Genomic DNA, 14,889 nt, shown 5'->3' with positions numbered 1-14,889 from the left:
AGATTTGAAGACGACTTTTATTAAGTTAACTTTATTTATTAAATTGCTCTTAGTCAAAAAGCTGAGAGGTGGAGCCATAGCACAACAGGTAGGGCGTTTGCCTTGCACGTGGCCAACCCGGGCTCAATTCCAGGATCCCATATAGTCCACCGCCAAGGAGTAATTCCTGAGTGCAACACCAGGAGTAACCTCTGAGCATCGCCGGGTGTGACCCAAAAAGCAAAAACAAAACAAAACAAAAAAAAACCTACCCAAGCAGGCGCTGATATTTTAACTGAGAACAGCTAACACCTATGGTTAGATACCTCCATTTTTAGCGCTATCCCCTTCACAAACAAAAATAATATACACACAAGAAAAATAAGTACAAGTGGTGGGATGGACTTCCAGAACTGAATGTAAGAGACTAGGTCTTCACAAGTAAGACTAGTGACCATGAGTAAAGAAGAGGTGGGGGGGGGGGGGGCATTGTCTTGTTTTGCTTTTTTTTTTAAAAGATTCTCCCCACTGTAAGTGACTTTGTTGAGATCTAACTCACATTATCACACAATCCCTCTAGTTAAGACTCAATGTTTTTAAGTATCTCCTTAAATCCTTCCTTCTTTATGCTCTGTGACTATTTTCAGACTTTCATCTGATCAAACTGATGCATTGGTCCACATAGTCATAAACAGAACCCAGAACTGATGTAGATAGTGGTATCCAGAAGTCTTCAGACTGATTCTGAAAATGCCCTAGTCCTGGTCACAGGAAGGACTGAGCTCCTATCCTGGTCTCATGAAAAACATGTTATTTAAACAAAGTGGGAAAGACCCCAGTCTTTAAAAGGAAGAAGCCTACCCATCTGATAAGCAGTTGATATCAAGGATTTACAAGGCACTGGTTGAACTCTACACAATGAAAGCACCCAACCCCATCAGAAAATGGGGCGATGAAATGAACAGAAACTTTCTCAAAGAAGAAATCCGAATGCTCAAAAGGCACATTAAAAAAAGGCTCTTCATCACTAGTCATCAGGGAGATGCAGATCAAAACAATAATGAGATATCATCTCACACCACAGAGACCGGCCCACATCCAAAAGAACAAAAGCAACCAGTGTCGGCACAAATGTGGGGAGAAAGGGACTCTTCTTCACTGCTGGTGGGAATGCCAACTGATTCAGCCCTTTTGGAAAACAGTATGGATGCTTCTCAAAAAATTAGAAATTTGACCCAGCAATACCACTTCTAGGAATATATCCCAGCGATGCAAAAAATATAGTAGAAATGACATCTGCGCTTATATGTTCATTGCAGCACTGTTTACAATAGCCAGAATCTGGAAAAAACCAAGTGCCTGAGAACAGATGACTGGTTAAAGAAACTTTGGTACATCTACACAAGGGAATACTATGAAGCTGTTAGAAAAGATGAAGTCATGAAATTTACATATAGGTGGATCAGCACGGAAAGTATCATGTTAAGTGAAATGAGTCAGAAAGAGAGGGACAGACATTGCACTCATTTGTGGAATATAAAGTAAGGTAATGAGAGACTAACACTCAAGAATAGTCGAGAGAAGTACCAGGAGGATTACCCCACAGCTTAGAAGTTGGCCTCACATGCTGAGGAAAAAGGTAACTCAGATAGAGAAGGGACCACCAAGGATGGGAGACGTGTGCTAAAAGTAGACTATAGACTGAACCTGATGGCCACTTAATACCTCTATTGCAAACCACAACACCCAAAAGGAGAGAGAGAGGAAAAGGAAATGCCGCAGAGGCAGGGTGGGGTAGAGGGGACAGGTTGGGGGTGGTGGGAGGGATGCTGGGACCATTGGTGATGGAAAATGGGCACTGGTGGAGGGATGGGTACTCAATCATTGTATGACTGAAACACAAGCACGAAATTTTGTAAGTCTGTAACTGTACCTCACGGTGATTCACTAATAAAAATTAAAATAAAATTAAAAAAAAAAAGAAAAGGAAGAAGACATGGCCCTCGGGCTGTACTTACATCAAGGGGGGAGAAGAGAGGTACCAAGAGCAGGAAAAAACAGGAAAACACCTGTTTTGTCTCCATGTTCTGCCATCCAAGAACACAGTGATCAAAATAATCACCAATAATCCAGGGAAAGGGGAATTGGATCAGGAGGTCCTGGAGGATGTGTCCTTCCTCCTAGTGACCTGCTGTTTGAAAGTTGCCTGGGAAACCTGGGCACTTTGTCCTCTTCTCTCAACCAATCCCTGCCTTCGCCCTAGCTACATCACAATGGACATTCTCTGACACCTCCTACACACAAGCCCCGGCCCTTTGGGGGGTCCCAGTGGCAGTTGCTCTCTGGAACTTTCACAGATGTTTGATTTCAGGTCCTTTCCAAATTAACTCTTGTGTGTATCTCCTATTTCTAGGAACTCCTTCCCTCTTTTCTGGACTCCCAAGATTTTCTGGGACCATAACTAAGCATGTATAAAGTTGGTGATGACAAAGAAGCCACAAAACACACACAAGTTGTACTCTTGGACAGCAGGTACAACCATGTCCCTAACGTACAGCTCTTCTGACTCACCCATTTTATTTATTTATTTACTTTAATTGAATCACCATGAGAGAGTTACAAACTTTCATGATTCAGTTTCATTCACACAATGATTCTTCCACCAGTGCACATTTTTGACCACCAATGTTCCCAGGATCCCTCCTACCACCCCCACCCCATCCCACCGTCCCTGCCTCTGGGGTAGGTACATTCCTTCTTACTCTCTACTTTGGGGCATTATGGTTTGCAATATAGATACTAAGAGACCACCATGTTTGGTCCTTAGTCTACTTTCAAGACACAGCTCCCATCCCAAGCGATTTCTCTATCCATCATTTACTTAGTGTTCCCTTCTCCATCCCAACTGTCTTCTCCCCCAGCAGGTGAGGCCAGTTTCCAAAATATGTAGGGATCCTCCTGGCCCTTACCTCTACTGTTCTTAGGTGTTAATCTCATATTATATTTTTTTATATTCCACAAATGAGTGCAATCTGTCTGTCCCTCTCGTTCTGACTAATTTCACCTAGCATAACACTATTAATGTCCATGCAAATTATATGCAAATTTCATTATTTCATCTTTTCTAACAGCTGCCTAGTATTCCACTGTGTATAAGTGCCAAAGTTTCTTTTACCAGTCATCAGTTCTCAGGCCCTCGGGATTTTTCCAGATTCTGGCTATTGTGAACAGTGCTGCCTGCATTAAACATACAAGTGCAGATGTCATTTCTACTGTGTTTTGTTTAGTTTTTTTTTTTTTTGCATCTCCAGGATATACTCCCAGATGAGGTATTGCTGGTCATATGGGAACTCAATTTCTAGTTTTTGGAGGAATTTTCAGATTGTTTTCCAAAACGTTTGGACCAATTGCCATTCCCACCAACAAGGAATGAGAGTCTCTTTCTCCCCACATCTGGTTGTTCTAGTTCTTTTTGATGTGTGCCAGCTTCTGTGGTGTAAGATGATTTATCACTGTTGTTTTGATTTGCATCTCCCTGATGATTAGTGACATAGAGCAGTTTTTCATGTGCCTTTTGGCCATGTGAGTTTGTTTTTTGGGGAAGTTTCTGTTCATTTCTTTTCCCCATTTTTTGACGGGATTGGAGGGTTTCTCTTGTAAAGTTCTACCAGTGTCATGTAAATCCTGGATATTAGCCTCTACCTGATGGATATTGGGTAAATAATTTTTCCCATTCCATGGGCTCTTTCTGTGTTTTGGTCACTGTTTCTTTTGAGGTGCAGAAACTTCTTAGTTTCATGTAACCCCATTTGTTTATATTTGTTTCCACTTGCTTGGTCAGTGGTATTTCATCCATGAAGGCGCCTTTAACTTCAATATCATGGAGAGTTTTGCCCACATTTCCCTCCATGTACCTTATAGATTCAGGTCTGATATTTAGGTCTTTAATCCATTTGGGTCTGACCTTTGTGCTGGGCGTTAGATGGAGGTCTGAGTTCATTTTTTTGGCTTGTAGCTGTCCAGTTTTCCCAGCTCCACTTGTTGAAGAGGCTTTCCTTGCTCCACGTCACATTTCTTGCTCCTTTATTGAGAGTCTGTGTCAGAATATTCAACTCTATTCCATTGGTCTGCAGATCTGTCTTCATTACAATATCTGCTGTTTTAATTACTATTGCTTTGTAGTACAGTTTGAGATTGGGGAAGGTGATGCCACCCCTCTTTTGGTTAATCTATCAAGAGGTGATAAAGTGGTGTTGAATTCTCCAACTATTATTGTGTTGTTATCAATGACTTTCTTCAAGTCTATGAGCAGTTGTTTTAAGTACTTTGCTGGTCCCTCATTAGTTGATGATATATTTAGGATTCTGAGTTCCTTCTGATGTACAGATCCCGTAATCATTAAGAAATGACTTTCATTGTCTCTTGTCATCTTCTTCAGTCTGAAAATCTATGTGGTCTGATACTAGTATAGACACCCCCGATTTTTTGAGGGAGTTGTTTGCTTGTAGAATTGTTTTCCATCCTTTGACGTTGAGTCTGTGTTTGCTCTGACTGTTTCTTGTAAGCAGCAGAATGTTGGGTTCAATTTTCTGATCCATTCTGCCACTCTGTCTTTTAACTTGTGTGTTTAGCCCATTGACATTGAGAGATTATTGTTATGGCATTTTGTCCCATGTTTCTGTAGTTTGGTTTGAGGGGTTGTCTTGTCTTAAAGTAGCCTGTTGAGTTGTTTTTGTAACCATGGTTTTGAGTGTATGAAGTTCCTGAGTTGTTTGTCTGTGAAGCTACATATTGTTGCTTCAAGTATGAACGAGAGTCTAGTTGGGTAAAGTATTCTTGGTGAGGCATTCATTTCATTGAGTTTTTTCATTATATCTCCCTCCCCCCCCCCCACCCACTATAGTCAGACTCAGTACGTTTCATCAAATAAATCGGCTGTGAATCTTAAGGATGCTCCTTTATAAACAATCTCCTTCTTTGATATTGCTGCCTTTAGAATTCTATCTCTATGGTTTTTTGTTATTCTAATTAGGATGTGTCTTGGAGTATTTCTATTTGGATTTATTTTAGCTGGTACATCTGGGGCCTCCCGAATCTGGGTGCATGTGTTCTTTGGCTCTGGGAATGTCTCAACAATGATATCTTTGACAGTTGCTTCTTCAACAGGGTTTTCTTTCTGTCCCTCAGGGACTCCAATGATTCTTATGTTTTTCCTCTTGGCTTCATCCCGATTTTCTCTTGGTATCTGTATGTTTTCGTACTGAAAATCAAGATCAAGGGAGATTTTGCCCTTCTGTTCCAAGGGAGGTTTTCGTCCTCCATGAGTTTGCCTTAGGACACCTGCATTATTGTTTGGCAGGTGTACCTTCCCAGTCAAACTCCCCACCTAGCACTGTCCCCAGAGGGGGTTGCGCCCACTAGTGCACTCCGCACTCTGCACCACCAGTGCACGCCTCACTTGGTGCAAAAGTGAGAGCCCCTCACGGATGCCCCCCCCCCACTACAACATCAGGTCTGTGAAAAAACAATCAGCCTGGGACTCCGCGCCAGGCTATTTTCATTGGGGCGCCCCAGAGTGGGGCGGCTGAGAGCCCTCCCCACCCCAAGGGACCCAGCCCCGGCAGCCGACCTCCACTACCCAAACACCGCCATGCTCCAGGCTGCATTAGACACTTCCTACCCACCTTCCATAATTACCACACCATAGTTTATGGGGTTCAGACAGTAGGCAACATAATATATATGATATATATATATATAATATATACTAGATATGTCAAAAACAGTAACAATGATGGTCCTCATTCACCTGACCCTGAAAGAGGCCCCAAAATGCTATCGGGCTATGCCTGCACGTGACAGGGACGAATGGAGTTGTTACTGATGCCCGCTTGAGCAAATCGATAAACAATGGGATGACAGTGATACAGTGATATAGTGATCTATTTGTTTATTTTGAGGCTATTTTCCATTCTCTGCTGTTGTCAGGAGGTTCTCTGCACCTCATCTTGGAGCCACTGATACTGTCCTCAAACAGCTGTTACTCAGCTGCTCAGGCCTTCCACTGAGTTTTTCATTTCCCCTACCTAGTTTCTTAGGTCTGTCATTTCTGCTTGTAATTTCTTTTCCATTTTACTCATTTCTGCTCTCATATCCTCTTGTATTTTTTAAGCAGTGCGTTCCATTGGTTCTTTGAGCTCCTTATGCATCCTTAACAACTAAATTCCTTATCGGAGAGACTATATTGTTCATTATTACTGTTTGATTCATCTGGGCTAGCGACTTCACTCACTAAGCTTGGTGAATACCTGCATTGTTTTAACATTGTGACCTTTGGGTTTTGTTTCCTGTGTGTTGTTGTTAGGCCCCTGGAGTTGGGCTATCTTTGTGTGTTACCATGATTATGGAAAGGTGAAGTGGGAGGCCTGGGTTCACTGGTACCTCTAATAGAGGAAAAAGATGAAGTAACTTCTTCCTTACAGATACCAGTTTTGAGGTTAGAGATTTTAAAGGGATGTCATGAGGGGTGGTTCCCTGACAAGAATCTCGGGTCCAAGATTCTCTTTGTGTAGGGGGCCTGATTTCAGGCTAGGGAATTGGGAGGCATCCCACCACTGCCATCGATTTATGACTATTTTATTTATTATTTTATTTATTAATTTTTACTATTATTATTTTTTACTATTTTATTTATTGTTTTTTCTTGCTTTTTGGGTCACACCTGGTGATGCACAGGGGTTACTCCTGGCTCATACACTCAGGAATTCCTCCTGGTGGTGCTCAGTGGACCATATGGGATGCTGGGAATGGAACATGGGTCGGCCACATGCAAGGCAAATGCCCTACCCACAGTGCTTTACTCCAGCTCCTTTATGACTTTATCGTTGAAGAAACTGAGTCACCAAGCAGTGTAGATGACTGTATAAAATTTCAAAGATCGAACACATGGTGCATGCCCAATTCGAACCCTAGTAGTCTGGTTCTGAGTACTCAGAGCTGTCTGGTCTTGGAGGAAAAGGGAAAACTAGCTCATTACTCTGGTTCACTAGACCACAGGATATTTCAGATAAATTGACCTTTTTTGTTTTGTTTTGTTTGGGGGTCACGCCTAGCACTGAATTTCAGATATTCTAAATTGACTTGAGTTAACTGTTTACATAAGTTACACAAGGAAGACTCCCTTTAAGTGTCAGGGGTAGTCTTTTATTTCACTTGTCATAAGCACATTTATCTGTTAAGTAATCAAATAATGTTCACGTGTAAAGACATTCTCTTTAACTCAATACTCAAAATCAGAAGACTTTGGGCCTGAGCCATAGTGTAATGGGTAGGGCATTTACTTTGCATGTGGCCAACCCTGATTCAATCCCCTACATCCCATATACCCCATCCTTGCCCCAGCAAGGACTAATTCCTTAATGCACTGCCTAAGTGCAAAAACCAAAAACCAACAAACCACCACCACCAACAACAAAAACCCACTTTTACTTTCCCATTCTTTGTCAGTAGAACATGTTCCATCAAGAATAGAAAGTTCGGGGCCGGAGCAATAGTAGAGTGGGGAGGGTCATGCATGTGGATAACTTGGATTCGATCCTCGGCACCCCATGTGGTACCCAGACCACTGCCAGGAGTGATTCCTGAGTGTAGAGCCAAGAGTAACCCCTGAGCATCGCCGGGTGTGGCCCGCAAAAAACAACAACAACAAGAAAATAGCAAGTTTGTCTGGAGCAGAGCGACCAAGGCGGTTTTGAGAAATTCCTTCCTGGTTCCAGAAATGGCTAAGAGGGGAGTCAACCTTTTCTTTTCACACGGCAATAGCCAGCAAAAGGCGCACGCACTGCCTTTCTCCTCAAGGGCCTAGGAGGCAGGAGCAGGTGATGCTTTCTTTATAAACCAGTGGGAGGCAGAAGCTGTGCCGTTCTAACAGGCTCAGTCCAGTGCCTAGGAGGGGTCCTGAGTGGCATCTTGCACTTTGGGTCTGTGCCTGCTTTTTCAGTCTTCACTTTCTCTGACAGTATTTCAACGCGACGTTGATTTAATCTTTCCTGGAATAAATGACTTTTTTACTTTAAAGATTCACGGGCTGTTTGAGTAGGGGAGAATGTGAGGGTGGGGGGTGGGGTGGGAGGAACATGGATTCAAACTCTGAGGAACTGGGCCATAGAAACAATAAGCACTGAAGACAAAGACCAATAAGAAAAGAGTCAGTTACTTGCTTGACCCGTCGCATTGGAGCCCAACGCCAAGGTAAGGGCAAATGTTCTTCGATTGCTCCCTAATTTTTACTGAAATTTAGTGCTTACATTTTTCATTAACTTCAAAGTAGTTGGAAACATTGAACACTAGACAAAGGTAATAAAGCTTGTTTAAACTTAAATATTTCACTTGTAACAAAAGCAGACTTTATATTAATATGTTGCTTTCAAAAGGAAACAAGCTAATAGTTTTTAATACATGTTTGTTAGAAAAACAAGCTCCTAGCCACAAGAGAACAAGTTGCAAGTTACCATCAGGGAAGAGAGCAGGAGGCGAGAGGAATGTAGAACAAGGACCATTTTTATGCTGGTGGAAGGAAACTACATTTTTGGTTGGCATCTTGAAGTATGTAGAGATGTCTAATTGCAATTACATACACTTGAAATGTATAAATTGTTATAAGCCAATGTTAATTCAATAAAATTAAACTATGTATATGTTTATAGTCTTGTTAGCTTATGTGCTTTAGTCAAGAAATTTGTCATGTTTCATAATTTCTCAGTTAGGACAATCTCATACACAGCGTCTCAGTGTGATTGTTACTGAAGAAATTTCCAAATCCTCGTCTAAATCTGGGAAAGATTGTATTAAGCAATGTTTGTGAGTCAGTTCTAAAAGTAAAAGCATGATGATGTTGCATGAACATTCTTTCTGTTGGAGGCGCAGAGACAAGACATGCGAGAGAAATGTACCGGTAAATTCGAGTTTTTAAATATGATTGAAGCTCAAACAGCCACTGAATTACTTTGGGACAGTCCCAGAATGTGGGGGATATGATCTGTAGAGCCTACGTGTCCAGCTCCATATCTTCCTCTGATGTTTTTAATCATAACAACATAGCTTTGACAACATAGCTTTTACAAGACAATGTATACCCTGATGTTCTTTTGACAAATGTTCATCCTATAACTGTTTGTACTATCTTTAGTGATTCTTTCTCTACTATGAAGTCATTAGGATGTAACACAAAAAATAGAATAAAAGGTGGCCTCTGGCAGTCGCTCTCCACCTTGAGCCAGATTGATGCCTTGTCCCTCCTCCACATTTCCCTTGCATGTGTTGTCTCTGTGCCTCTGACCAAAAGAATATTCATGCAACTTGATGTTCTATTGTTTTTTTTTTTTTTGCTTTTTGGGTCACACCCAGCGATGCTCAGGGATTACTTCTTGGCTCTGCACCTAGGAATTAATCCTGGTGGTGCTTGGGGGACCATATGGGATTCTGGGGATCAAACTTGGGTGGGCTGCATGCAAGGCAAATGCCCTACCCACTGTACTACCACCCCAGCCCCTGATGTTCTATTTTCATGTGTCAATAGGCCATCTGTACATCTTCTTTGCAGAAGTGGTTATCAGGTATTGAGTCTATATTTTTAAAATTGGGTTTTTATTGCTGATGTTGTTGCTCTTGAGTTGTGTGACCTCTTCCTATATATTGGACATTAATATATCTTTGACTGCTGTGTGAGCTACAAATATCTTTTACTAGTCAGTAAATTGCCTTTCCGTAATTAGAGTGTTTTTTGTTTGTTTGTTTGTTTGTTTGATTTTTGCTTTATGGGTCACACCCGGTGATACACAGGGGTTACTCCTGGTTCTGCACTCAGGAATTACTCCGTTGGTGCTCAGGGGATCATATGGAATTCTGGAAATCAAACCTGGGTCAGCCACGTGTAAGGCAAACGACCTACCTGCTGTGCTATTGCTCCAGCCCTCTGGGGTTTTTTTAATGTATGAAAACTACAGAATTTTGGTGTAGTTCCATTTATTTAGTTAGTTAGTTAGTTAGTTAGTTTTGCTTTTGTCTTTGGCGGGCACTCTGCCCCTCTCCTCTTGTCCTAGTGTACCCTTCCCTAACTTATCCTTCCCAACCCTGCTCCAGTGCCAAGCTCCGACTGAAGGCCTGTTCTTCTGCTCTTAGTTTTGACTGCTATTCGGTACTTGATATTCCTGGATAATTATACATATGAGATAGATCATTCTAAACCTGTTACTTTCCTACTGACTGATTTCACTCAATGATACTCTCCAGATGCATCCACATCACAGTCAATTGCATGACTTTATTTTTTCTTATAACTGAGTAAGACTATGGTACACTCTATGCATGTGGGCCATAGTTTCTTTACCCAGTCTTTACCCATTTTGTGGGCACTTAGTTTTGTTTCCATATTTTGGCTATTATACATAGTACTATAATGAACATAAAAGTACAGATGTATTTTCTGTGTTGTGTTTTGGGGTCTGTGGGGTATATTTTCAGGAGTGAAATTCATGGTCTATAGAATTTCACTTCCTCGTTTTTTGAGAAATGTCCATATTGTCTTCAAAAAGACTGGGTCAGTTGACATTTCCACCAACCATGAATGAGGGTCCCTTTCTTCTCACATTCCCGCCGACACTGGTGATTGTTCCCCTCCGGTTTCTGGTGGAGATGATATCTCACTGTTGTTTTTATTTGCATCAACATGGTGATTAGCAATATAGTCCAATTTTCCATATGCTTTTTTTGTTACCATTTGTATTTCTTCTTTGAAGAAGTTCCTATTCATCTCTTCTCCCCATTTTTTGATAGGTTTGGAAGTTTCATTCTTGTAGAGTTCTACCAGTGCTTTATATATCTTGGGTATTAACCCTTTGTAAGATGAGGGGTAGGTAAATCATTTCTCCCAGTCTATGGTCTATCTCTATATTCTGGTCTTTGTTTCCAATCAGGTGCAGAAGCTTCTTAGTTTAATGTAGTCCCATTTGTTTAACTTCTTCTAATTGCTTGGTAAGTGGTTTTCATTTTTTAAAAAACCTCTAGCTTCAACGTCATAGAGAATTCTGCCTATATTTTTCTCTCTGTAACTTATGGATTCAGATCTAACATCTAGGTCTTGAGACCATTTTGATTTGACTTTTGTGAATGGCATTAGAAAGAGGCCTGTGTCCATTTTCTTGCATGTGACTGACCAGTTTTCTGAGCACAGATTGTTAAAGAGGATTTTCTTGCTTCACTTTCTATTTTTTGCTCTTGTCCAAAGATTAAGTAACCATACACCTGAGAGTCTGTCTCTGGATTTTCTATTCTATTCCATTGATCTGTTTAAATTCAGTATCACACTATTTTTTAATCACTACTGCATGAATTGTAGGGAAATAATCCCTCAACCTTTTTTTTTTGTCTAGGATTGCTCTAACTATTCAGAGGTGTGGTGGGTGCATTGTTCCATATAAATTTCAGGAGAGTTTGATCTATTTCTTGAAAAAATGAAATAGGTATCCTTATAGGAACTGCACTGAATCTGCATAATGCTTTGGGGAACCATTTTGACAATGTTAATCCTCCTACTATATCAGCAGTAGATGTATTTCCATTTTCTTGTGTTGTCTTTTATTTCTTAAAGTAGTGCTTTGTAGATTTGTATATATCTCTCACCTCTTAAGTTTAGTCTAGGTACTTGGTTTTCTTTTTTTTAAATTTAATGGCTATATTATGATTTGAACTCAATTTTATTTTTTTTAATAGTGAGACATCATGAGGTACAGTTGCAGACTTACACATTTTTGTGCTTGGGTTTCAATTATACAATGTTCAAACACCCATCCCTCCACCAGTGTGCATTTCCCACCACCACGGATCAGTGTGCATTTCCCACCACCACGGATCCCAGTATCCCTCCCACCCCCCAACCTCCATCCCACCCTGCCTCTGTGGCAGGGCATTTCCCTCTCTCTCCTTTTGAGTGCTGTGGTTTGCAAAAGAGGCATTGAGTGGCAATCATGTTTGGTCGATAGTCTACTTTCAGCATGCTTCTCCCCTCCTGGGAGGATCCTCCCAACAAGGTATTTGGTTTTCTGAGGCACAATCATGAATGGGATTTTTTAAAATAACTGGTTCTCAATATCTGGTTCAATATTTGGTTCAAATATTCTATTCAATTTGACTTTTGATGTTTATTGGAGGGGGGTGACGTGGGGAGGGGCAACTAACATTGCTCAGGGCTTAACTCCTGGATCTGCACTCAGAGATCTCTCCTGGGGGGGGGAGGTTGGGAGACTGTAGGTGGTGCCTGGAATAAAACCCAGGTCAGTCCCACTGCCACTTTCGCCCCTGTGTGTCTGTTTTAATGCTAATCACTTTATAATATGATTTGAATTTACAGAATAAGATACTATTATTTTTATTTCCCACTCCCACTCAGGATTCCTTGAACACTCAGGATCTTTTGTTTTTTCCATTCTTCTTTCTTCTTCTTTCTTCTTCTTTTTTCTTTCTTCTTTCTTCTCTCCTCCCCCTCCCCCTTCCCCTGCCCTCTTCCCTCCTCCTCCTCTTCCTCCTCCTCCTCCTCCTCCTCCTCCTCCTTCTCCTCCTCCTCCTCCTCCTCCTTCTTCTCCTCCTCCTCCTCCTCCTCCTTCTCCTCCTCCATGCTACAAAAGTAATAAGAAACATGCAGTAGAGAAAAGCAAAGCTTATAGTTCATCCCTCAGAACTTCAACAAGCCAACTTAAAAGTTTGTACAAATTCGGGGCTGGAGTGATAGCACAGCACAGCAGTTAAGGCGTTTGTCTTGCATGCGGCTGACCTGGGTTCGAGTCCCTGCATCCCATATGAGCACCGTCAGGAGTAATTCCTGAGTGCAAAGCCAGGAGTAACCCCTGTACATCTCTGCTGTGACCCAAAAAGCAAAAAAAAAATTGTACAAATTCTAAAAAAAAAAATCAAAGGTCCATATTGGGATTTGACTGACTTTTCCAATCTGTTCTCTACATGGGATGTGTGCTTTTCTCCCCAGCGTTGAATAAGGTCAATGTGTACTGAGTGGAAGCAGCAGAGGGCGCCTGTGTGTTCTTTCCTCCTACTACACCACACCAGCGCAACCTACCAACTTGGTAGGAAGCTTTAGATAGGATGTGGGAATTGCAGGGCCCAATAGAAAAACTAAAGAATTCTTCCATACAGAGAGTATGCAAAAACCTGAACCAACACTTAACATGCTATGAAACAAGGATTTAGTCGCCTCCTGCGTACATGAGTCCTGGGCACCCAGGAACAAGAAAGTTTTTGCACAGCTTCCATAGCCCTAACCCAAGAAAACAAACAGCACGGATTACTCTGATCCAGAAATGGGTGATCGTGGAAAAGCCAAGATGATATCCATTAGTTTGGCCTGGGTATTCATCTCTGATTTTTTTTCTCACAAAAGTTCTTTAAAGAGAGGTCTAGAAATCAGGGGCTACCTCAGTCAGAGACAGCAGAAGGGCAGAGTGCTGTAAATTTAAGACCTGGGTTGATTTTCACAGGGAATTTTCAGATGAAGGGAATTTCTCTCCAGTGACTTCTAGAGTCAAGACTAGCTTGGTAAGAGGAGGAATCCCCAGGAATCTCAAGACAAGCTGTGACTTGAGGGACACCCCAGAGAAATACTCCCGAAGGATGAACACCCACTGAGGCTGCAGCACTGAAATTCTGGGAGTGCACAAAACAGATGCATGCAAGGCTTGCAGGGACCAAGTGATGGCGGTGTTGACTTCTTCCTTCCCCACAGTGAGGTCACCCCCACGTGGACACCGTGCAGGGTCCCTCCCAACCCCCCCCTCCCCCAGGTGAGGATGCTTGTGGATACAGAAGCCAGAAAAGCTCTGCTCTAGCATTGCTGGACACAACAAGGGGTTTCAGGAGAGTCAGGCGGGCCTTGCTCTAACGCAGCAATACTTCACATTCGTGACGTCCTGTGGAACACAGTGGGGCTTTCTGAGGTATTTTCCTTCTGCAATCACGAGCAGAAGCTTCTCCCAGGCCACCCAGGAGGGGGATGCCAGCCATGAGCCCGTGCCCTGCAGGTAAGACGTATGGTAGGAGCTTGTTCTGCAAAACTGGGAGCACGGATGACTTGGACGTCACCACTAAGCTGCCTCTCAAGTGCAATTCCCGGCCTTCTTTTTCAGCTCTGTAGGCCAGAAACATTCCTAGAAAAGCTGGGAAATCTGTTCAGGTGAGAAGCTTGTAGAATATCATCAGGGTGCAGTAATGGTGAAAGCCACCACCACCTAGAACCCTGGGAGCCGCCCTACCAACTGCCCTTCCCTATGCTTTTCTACCACAGAAATGTATTCATTAAAAAAAATAGTCATGTGGATGAGTTTATTCTCTTCTGCGTCTTCAAACGCATCCATGAAACTTCTCCTTAATGACCCGAACTCACCATCCGTGATACTGTCCTCTATATACCCAACTGCGGCATCCAATTCTGCATCAGAGGCGGGAGAGTAGGAAAGCCCATGACTCTCTTCCACTAGAGCATCCATCACCAGCCCCTGGACTGCATCCACCCTGGACCACCTGGATCCTTCACCTCCTACTCAGCCCTGGGGCCAGTGAGCACCTGCACCCGAGGCCCTGCCTAAATTCCCTGCGACTGCAGCCTGGTGTCCCCGCCCGGCCCCCAAACCCCACCAGGCAGCAGCAGTGATCAGAATCTTCTTTCATTTTTTTGCAAATTTTCATTGGGTTAGCACTGTAACACTGTCCTCCTGTTGTTCATCGATTTGCTCAAGTGGGCACCAGTAACGTTTTTACTGTTTGGCATATCAAATGAGTCACAGGGAGCTTGCCAGGCTCTGCCCTGTAGGCAGCAGGATACTCTTGGTAGCTTGTCAGGCTCTCCGA

General features: G+C 42.5%; 1 pseudogene; it reads right to left on the bottom strand.

Annotated features, from left to right (window-relative positions):
* Nucleotides 1–13,920: 13,920 nt before the first annotated feature.
* On the bottom strand, nt 13,921–14,528 carry LOC130018916 (ADP-ribosylation factor-like protein 2-binding protein; annotated as a pseudogene).
* Nucleotides 14,529–14,889: the final 361 nt, after the last annotated feature.

Source organism: Sorex fumeus, unplaced genomic scaffold (assembly GCF_029834395.1).
Source record: "Sorex fumeus unplaced genomic scaffold, SorFum_2.1 ptg000320l, whole genome shotgun sequence".
Taxonomy (NCBI): domain Eukaryota; kingdom Metazoa; phylum Chordata; class Mammalia; order Eulipotyphla; family Soricidae; genus Sorex; species Sorex fumeus.
Note: the sequence above shows the minus strand (reverse complement) of the source record. Positions and strands in the feature narration are given on the sequence as shown.